Consider the following 9,089-nt stretch of genomic DNA (forward strand, 5'->3'; position numbering starts at 1 on the left):
AGAAGGGGTGGACCGGAGGAAGTGGGGATGGTCATATTTTACATTGCTATGCAAAGTCTGCATGAGAAGTGTAAAGAAAATGCACGACAATCCTATGAGAATTGCGATTGCGTTCACTAAAAGTTCGTATAGTGTCAATATAGTGCATAATTACAGTACATTTACCAATGATTTTGACGATGAGATACAGCTGGATATTGATACACACCTAATTAGGTTTGTCACTTTGCTCTTGAATTACCCTTTAGTGGTCAACTTTTACAAATTTGCGCCAACATCAAACAGACTAAAACAGCAGGTGACGCAGCAAGATGTCTGTAAACTAATTTACTATGTAGTATGTTTATATCTTTACAGCAGCTATCAGTTTCAATGGTGACACACACAGAGACTGGTTGCCAAGTTTTACAAGCAGTTCAAATTCACGGAGAGGTGGTAAAAGAACAACGTTACTGCAAATTTAGACTCAGAGGACAGTGTTCTTTGTAGTTGAATATCAATAAAGTTCATGACTTCAAAAATAATAGAGTGATGTGTAAAATGAACAAACTTTACTTTGAACTGCTTGTAAAACTTGGCAACCAGTCTCTGTGTGTGTCACCATTGAAACTGATAGCTGCTGTAAAGATATAAACATACTACATAGTAAATTAGTTTACAGACATCTTGCTGCGTCACCTGCTGTTTTAGTCTGTCTGATGTTGGCGCAAAGTTGTAAAAGTTGACCACTAAAAGGGTAAATTCAAGAGCAAACTGACAAACCTAATTAGGTAGTGTATCAATATCCAGCTGTATCTCATCGTCAAAATCATTGGTAAATGTACTGTAACTGTGAATAGTGCATCAAAAGCTGCAAAGGACACACATATAATCGACTTACAAACTGAATAACAGATTTCTCTCTCTTACGTAAGAGCACCAGCTTTACGCTTTACAAAAAAGGACGTATTCTATAATATAAGGTCCAATAACAAAATATTTTAAATATGTAATGTATTGTTAACTTTTTTTACAAGGGAGCGTTCAGTTATTACGGCTGGGGTGGGCCGGAAAAATCCAGGAGTTCGCCTTAAATTTGAAAGCTGCAAGGGGGTTATGTATTTTTCAAACAGTCACATTTGCAGACGGACAAGCGGGAAGTTTTCGTATTCTGCGCGCCAAACATGGCAATCACAAGTATAACTGACCCGGTGACCTGCTGAGGTCAGGTGTTCAGCAGGGCAGAGGAGCTAGGGCCGCGGTGGGGGGGGATACATATAATAGCTCTGCTGTCGTACAATAAGCCGTACTTCCCTGCGCGGTCGGCTTTCATACGGCTTCTAAAGTTATAAAAATTCTGACGCAAAATGTATTATTATCCAATGACGATTAAATCTTTGCATTTTTCACAAAGATATTTTCTAAATGTACAGTACGCGTGTACCGTAGTTTCTAGTAGTATTTTCATGCATGTGAAGTGAACTGATATCGACCTAGGTGCAGGTGGTGCGTGCAGCGTCGATAGTCGATCGAAAGCGATGAGGCCGAAGGCCGAACCTCGGTACTCAGGCTGGTGTTCACACCAGTCAATCTCGAGGTTCTGCCTTCGGCGCGGCCTCAAATTTAAACTTCGATCCAGGGCACGCCCCCCCCCCCCGAGGGCCTGTGTCCAGGGCTTTCGATCGAACTATCCAAGCAACGCTTCACTCACGCGCACCTGTGGTCCCGATAACGTTTGATGGGCAATCTTTCGTTGTCAATGAAATGAGTCCTGAGAATGGTCGGCCGATATCGTTTTTATAGCTTTGATACGATCCATCAAACTTGCTTCCTGATTTAGTTCACACACTGTGCTTATCGTAAAGCATTGCATTGTACCATGGCCATGTTTTTCCCCACTGGAGGTGAAGGAAGTAAGCATAGACCACCCGGCCCATAGTCGTCAGAGCAAAGGGTCCTCAGTCTCCGATGATGATGATGATGATGATGATGATGATGATCCATATTTAAAACTGAAGAAAAATTACAATATGTTTGTTTACTCAGTCCAAGTATATTTTTATTTTTCTTCATTTTTAAATATTTCATTATCGTCATCATCATCATCATGGGATACTGAGGACCCTATGGTCAGAGGTGCTCGCAGCGCGGTGTTGCCTGGCTGAAAAGTCGATCGAAAGCTCATGAGAGTGTGAGGCCCAGGCTGACAATTCGCATCCATATCCGCCAATCCGCTTCCGAACGATGACGTGATGACGGTAATTGCATGTTTTCTATACATAAAATTTCCAAAATAGTTACAGAAACTTTGATCTCAATAGTAGAAACATGGGTCTAAATTTAATAACAACACTGAGGAACACTATCATGGATAGACCTTTGTTCTGTCGTTTGAAATCCCCAACTCCCAACTAAAATAACTGTAAAAAAGCATGAACTCCCCAAAAATCACTGTAAAAAGCATGAAGAGCTTATCATATCATGGTCTCCAATCCAATTCTGTAAATTACCCAATATGAGAATATGTAACTTTGTAGTCAACTTGCCATATGTTTCAGGCGAGGCAACCACTAGCAAAGTGCCAATGTGGGTCAAAGATCGTGCCGACAAAAACAGGAAAACGTCATTTTAACATTTTATTAGTACACTATCAGAGAGTGTTGTAAGGTACACTACTTTTAGTACAAAGTGGGAAAATTACATAACTGAATTGTGTCAGTAAATGCAATAAATGCAATAATGAACATACATGAGTAAACAACTTTGCAAAATACTTAATTACCAACTTGGGCAGAGTCACTTGAGGACGCAATGGTATTTTTCAGGAAAACTGCTAATGGTAATGTATTATAACTGATTATGTTGATGATAACAGCTTTTCTCTTATAAACAGTCAGTTGTTGTTGTTGTTGTTGTTTCTTTATTCCTCCTCAAAACATGAGAAGAGTTACATCAACACATTAAATTACAGAGGTATTAAGGGAAAAAGTTACTCAAAAAAACAAAACAAAAACCCCCCACTAAATTATACAAGTAAGCTTCTGACAGAAAGCAATACACGGTACTGAGTTCAGTTCTCAAGGCACATTTGCACAAAGTCCAGCACAATTTCTTGAAGAGTTGCTTGTTCACCAGACTGCTGGTAGTTAATCATGTAAATACAATCTCCTAAAATATTACTAATAAAGTCAAGGTCATTTAAGTTGTAAAGTGTTGCAGAAACAGTAATGCTCATTTTGTCGAAAAGACAGTTCCAAAAAGAGTCTCTTGCTATTGTTGTATGACAACAGGAAGTTAACAGATGAGTCAAAACATCATCAACTGTATTTTGACACTTAAAACAGACTTCATTTCTAGGAAAAGTGAGAAGTTTCATAATACTGTAAACAATTTCTCGGCGTTCAGGAAAATTGCGTAAATATGTGTACAAGTGAAATGGAGCTAACTTAGTGTGCAATCGAGAGTAAACCAGCATATCATCTCTACTTTCCAATCTTTGTCTCCAGCAATTATTTTCATTCTCATGGATGGCATCATTCACAATTGTTTTCCAAATAGGTTTTGGCGGGAAATAGCCAGTGGCGCAAAATTCATCAAAAAAGCATGTCAGATCGTATTTTGAAATGATCTTAACAGTATCAGCAATAAATCCTAAAGATTTCTCTGTAGAAGACAGTTTGAATTCAAAAAGACGATGTAAAAAATACATTTTCTTGTTGAAAGAATATTACAGTTGCAAAGATTTCCAAAAAATAACAGTTTACATTTGTCAATATAGGCTTCAATTGAAATTAGACCTAAAGCACTTAAAGCGAAGTCAGTGGCAGTTCTGATGGGAAACCCTGTATGATTTTAGCAGCATAACGCTGACTTTTCTCAAGCATAATAGTTCATTTTTGTGAGAGACCAAAGCTCACATCCATGAAAAGCAGCTGGAAGGCACACACGTTTCCAGACTTCACAGCTAAGAATTGGATTTAGACCATGCGGTCCAATACCCACACTGCGAAGCGAGTTTATCAATCTCCTGGCTTTTTTACAGGCAGATAATGTGCGATCTATCGAAGATAGTGTATTGGTAATTTGCATGCCAACAACAGTGATAGAGTCAACTTCTGGGACAGGAGAATTATGTAACGAAAGATTGCGTTGGTGGTGGCGTTCTCGCTTTGTTTCTCCGAAAACTAAAAGTTTACTCTTTGATGCGAGAAAGTTGCAGTCTCCAATTTGAACAATAAGCACAAACTATATCAAGTAATTTCTGGCACGTAGCGCGAGTTGGCGCTAAAATTGAAATATCATCCGCTAAGGAGGGCGAGCCTACAAACGAGGAGCCAATAAACAACCCACATTACTGTTTTCCAGTTCTTTGAAAAGGTCATTTACAATAAAGAATAAAGAAGTGGAGAGAACACTTCCCTGACGCACACCTTGGAAAATAGGGTATTTATGTGAAACATACATTCCCAAGGCAATTTGACATTCTTGGCCATAGAACATGGTTCGCAGAATCCTCCAAACTTTTGAGTTAAGACCACCAGAATACAATTTATGAAAAGTCCGTTCCACCATACTGAATCGAATGCTTTATGAACATCTAACTACATAGAAAATTTTGCTGCGTCTTTCTACATGGTAATAAATTGTTTCTAGTATGCAGAAAGCTGTCGTGATATTGCTTTGACCCGGTTGATAACCGGCTTGTAAGGGATGCGGAATTTGTTTTTCTGCAAGCCAGGGCTGTAAACGCTGTGAAATGCAAAGTTCAAAAAGTTTCTGCAATGAAGAAAGCAAAGAAATGCCTCTATAATTTGAAGCATCGAAACGATTTTTGTCACCACCCTTGAAATTGGAACAAGGAAAGCAGTTTTGAACGAGAAGGGAACATATTCAACGGTGATGATTGAATTGAACAGGTGTAACAAAGAATTCACGAGTGAAGGCCCTCCGAAGATAATATGCTCATACGTTAAATTATCAGGGCCACCTGCCTTATTACGTTTTAGTTTCCCTATAGCACGCGTGATTTCATCAGCTGACAAGGGTTTACAAAAAATGGTGTCAGTATTACGTTGGCTGTCGTTCACCAATTTACGAATTTCGTTATCGATCTGGTATTTAAAACGAGCTGAGAATACTTCATCTTCAGACGGTTCGTAAAGTTGCTTGAAGTGGTGTGCGAAAGCATTTACAACACAGTCGGGATCAGAAAATTTTCACGCCATTAACTTTCAGAACTGGGAAAGCGTCAGATTTTTTTCTGCGAAGGTTGATGCTACGCCAAAAGAGAGACTGATCAAGTTCTAAACAGTTTTCAATGAAGTCATACTTTTCCCTTTCAGCTTGGCGTTGTCGTTTTCTTAATTCTCTCCTAAATTCACGTTTAGAATCTTTGTACTTGCGAAAGGGTTCATGTTGTAGGCCACGAGGTCTCCCTGCTTGAATCCACTTATTTCTAAGCTCCCAAGCCCGTTTGTGAAATTGTTTGATATCCTTCCAATAGGGCTTCAAATAAGGTTTAAAACGAGAAGCTGGAATACATTTCTGTGCAGTATCGCGCATAACATTGACCAGTTTATCTGTGAAACGATCAATGTCGGGGGGACAAGAAAGCATCTCTCCGTTAGCGCGGTAAGGGCAAGCCGATCTAAATTTTCAGAGAGCGACTTGGTATATGAATCTTTGATACGGTCAGGGTCGAGTTTCGACCATGCCAGACGTGTTTTATGCGAAATAATGGGCTGACTGTGCGAAATTTGCAGAGTTAAGTTGCAGTAGAATAGGAAAGTGGTCTGAAAGGTTTAAAGCAGAGTCATCGAGAACTCGGCATGACTTTATCCCTTCTGCAAGATTTGACGGTACAAGTATAAAATCTATTGTGGACGTACTCTGTCCACTGAACGACCAAATGTTTCTATCGGACCTGTGCAAACATTCAGTAAATTTGTTGGCAGAAGATCGCATGAAGTAACAAACTGTTGAAGAGCTTTATCTCGTGTTGAAGTTGGAAGCCCAGGGCGGCGAGGCCCGAATAAATTTGCATTAAAATCGCCAAGAAAAATGACGTCACCATCAGGCGAGTACGTTGAATAGAGGTCATCTAGAAAGGTAATGTAATCTGCATAATCATCAACTGCATAATTAACAGGTGGTAAGTAAACCGCGAAAATAAAAGCACATTTAGTAGGCGCGTAATCAATTTTGAGGCCAATAACTCGGTCATCACCCAGATCTAAAAAATCAACACATGAAAGTAAGGTTTTTCTTACGAGGAAGGCAACTCCCCCTTGTCCCCGAAGAGAAACAATATTTACGTTGTCTTCCAACGCTCTATCAACAACACCAAATGAGGTGAAGTTGAGGTCAATAGAATTTAGAAAATTAATTGAATGCGGAAACAACCAATGCTCACTTATAGCTAAATATCAATGTTGTGAAGCATTGTAGTCAAGTATGGAACAGTAGACATCACCCCACAAACATTCCAACAACCAACCCGCAACGTATTACATTCAGAATTAGAATGCATTACAGATGAAAAACAGAGTATAGCAAATCGCAAAGGTAAGATAACTAGTCATCTGTGCTTTGAATGTTAGGTTGTTGTCCTGCTTGTGTATTTTGATTTCGTCTAAAACTCGAATGTTCTGAAAATTTTTGTTCTCCCAACCACCTTCTGCAAAATACATTGCGGGGCCAAAAGTCTGTGGTAAGGAGAGCATCTACATACTTTAAACGTACATTAATTTTAGCCGCCACGGCTCCTACACGTTTGCTAGCAATAATTCTTACCATCGTAAATTCGATATTGTGTTTCTTTAAATGATTCTCAATTTGCTCACGGGAGGTGCCGGCTTTGATGCCGCCAACGTACATTCTCTGTGTTCGAGGTCTTTGAGAAACACCTTCAAAACCAAAGTCAGTGTCACTACGAGAGTTAGCAATTGCTGAGTGAGATGGATAATTACCAGATTGCAATTTCTCTGGGATCGGCTCCCGCGTCAACTGCGCTGTATCAGGTGCGGGCTGCAAATTTTCAAATACATCAGATGTAGCGGCTGAAGTCGGTATCTCGGATGGAGTTGTAACCTGTCGTGTTACAACACTTGAAATGCTTGACTGTTCTCCAGTCTTTTGTGGCAACGTGGTATTTTGTTCACAAATACCTGAAATAGACTTTGGGTCTTCGGAATGCATATCTCGTTCTCTTGTATTAATTCGAGGCACTGTATTAGTAGAAACTGGTTCATCCTGGACAAGCACACTGTCATCTTCATTATCGTAGTTTTTATCTGGCAACTCATAATCCTTACCATGCTCGCAGGTCAAAGCGACGTCACGATAGGATGGCTTGGGAAATGGCGCTGTATGATTGGTATTTTGCGCGGTGAATACATGTTGACCAGAAGGGCGTTTATTCATTTTCTTTTCGAGGATATTCAGCTTTGACAACAGTTGACCATTCCTGTCGGATTGGTTCTCCAAATCAGACAGTATCCCCTTTACTTGCTGATTCAAGAGTTTTAACTGAGATTTCGAATTGGCTTCAAAAGCCAGTTTCACTTCGAACTGCATCTACAGTTTTCATCAACGTTGAGACTGTTGATTTCGTGTTCTCCAAATCTGCAATAGTTTTAGAGGATGACTTTTTAAGAATTTCTATTTCTTTGCGCAGACTACTCACGTCAGATTCATGTTCCTGTTTCATGGCAAGAATATCAGCCATTATGGATGCCACGTTGTCTTTCAAAGACATGTCCGTGTGGTTCACGATGGTATTTTGAAGTTCAACATCCTCTTCATTTTCGTCGCGTGCAGAATATAGGAGATTCATAGTTTGACTGTTAGAGAAGTATCCTTGCTTCAACAGCGGTGTAATAATTGAAGGATTTTCTTCGTCAAGAAACCTGCAAAGTTCATAGCAGTCTTCCAACAGCTTTTCACCAACTGATACTTTCGCGTTTCTACGATTGATTCTGCGCGCCAAAACACCATCTGGACAGACAGGTATTTGCTTGCCGAGCTTCAAAAGTTCATTACGTAATCGATGGATTTCATTAATGTCATCATTCGTTTCTGAACGTATTTCAGCAATCCAGTTATCTCTTGGCAATTTATCAAATTTTTCAAGTGAGATTTTCGTATACGGTGTCTCATGCGTGTCTTGATTCGATGCCATAAAATGTTCGTCGTCTCGATCTTCGTCTGACAAAGTATCAGAATCTCCACTCACCGCAATATGCCCAGCCTTGTCAGTCATTGTGATGCAAATGAATGCAGTTACCGTTCATGAAGCTTGGGTCAGGAACTTAGTCGAAAATGTTCAAAAAACTCTTCGAGCTGACATGAAATCTCCGTAAAGAGGAGATGGTCCGTACCTCTGACACTTCACGGTGCCTTCAGCAAAAAAGGGTACACTGCAGAAAGTTATTACAGGCGGGTAGGGAGGAAAAACCATGGAGCGAATAGAACACGCTTGCACGACGTTCACGTGCTCATATATGGTCATGGCCTCCAATCCAATTCTGTAAATTACCTATATGAGAATATGTAACTTTGTAGTAACTTGCCATATGTTTCAGGCGAGGCAACCACTAGCAAAGTGCCAATGTGGGTCAAAGATCGTGCCGACAAAAACAGGAAAACGTCATTTTAACATTTTATTAGTACTCAACATACACTATCAGAGAGTGTTGTAAGGTACACTACTTTTAGTACAATGTGGGAAAATTACATAACTGAATTGTGTCAGTAAATGCAATAAATGCAATAATGAACATACATGAGTAAACAACTTTGCAAAATACTTAATTACCAACTTGGGCAGAGTCACTTGAGGACGCAATTGTATTTTTCAGGAAAACTGCTAATGGTAATGTATTGAAACTCATGATGTTGATGGTAGCAGCTTTTCTCTTATAAACATCAGTGAGCTTGTCATCAGTAATTTCATAACTATTGTATAAATGTTTTCTTTCCTTGGTAAAATTAGTACAAGAAAAAATTATATGCATCATTACAAAGATTATTCCGGGTTTACACGCCAAAAAAAAGTACATCATCTACTTCATTCATATCACATCTCATTAACATAAGTTCTCTCATGTAAG

The sequence above is a fragment of the Ptychodera flava genome, chromosome 8 (assembly GCF_041260155.1).
Source record: "Ptychodera flava strain L36383 chromosome 8, AS_Pfla_20210202, whole genome shotgun sequence".
In the NCBI taxonomy this organism is placed as follows: Eukaryota; Metazoa; Hemichordata; class Enteropneusta; family Ptychoderidae; genus Ptychodera; species Ptychodera flava.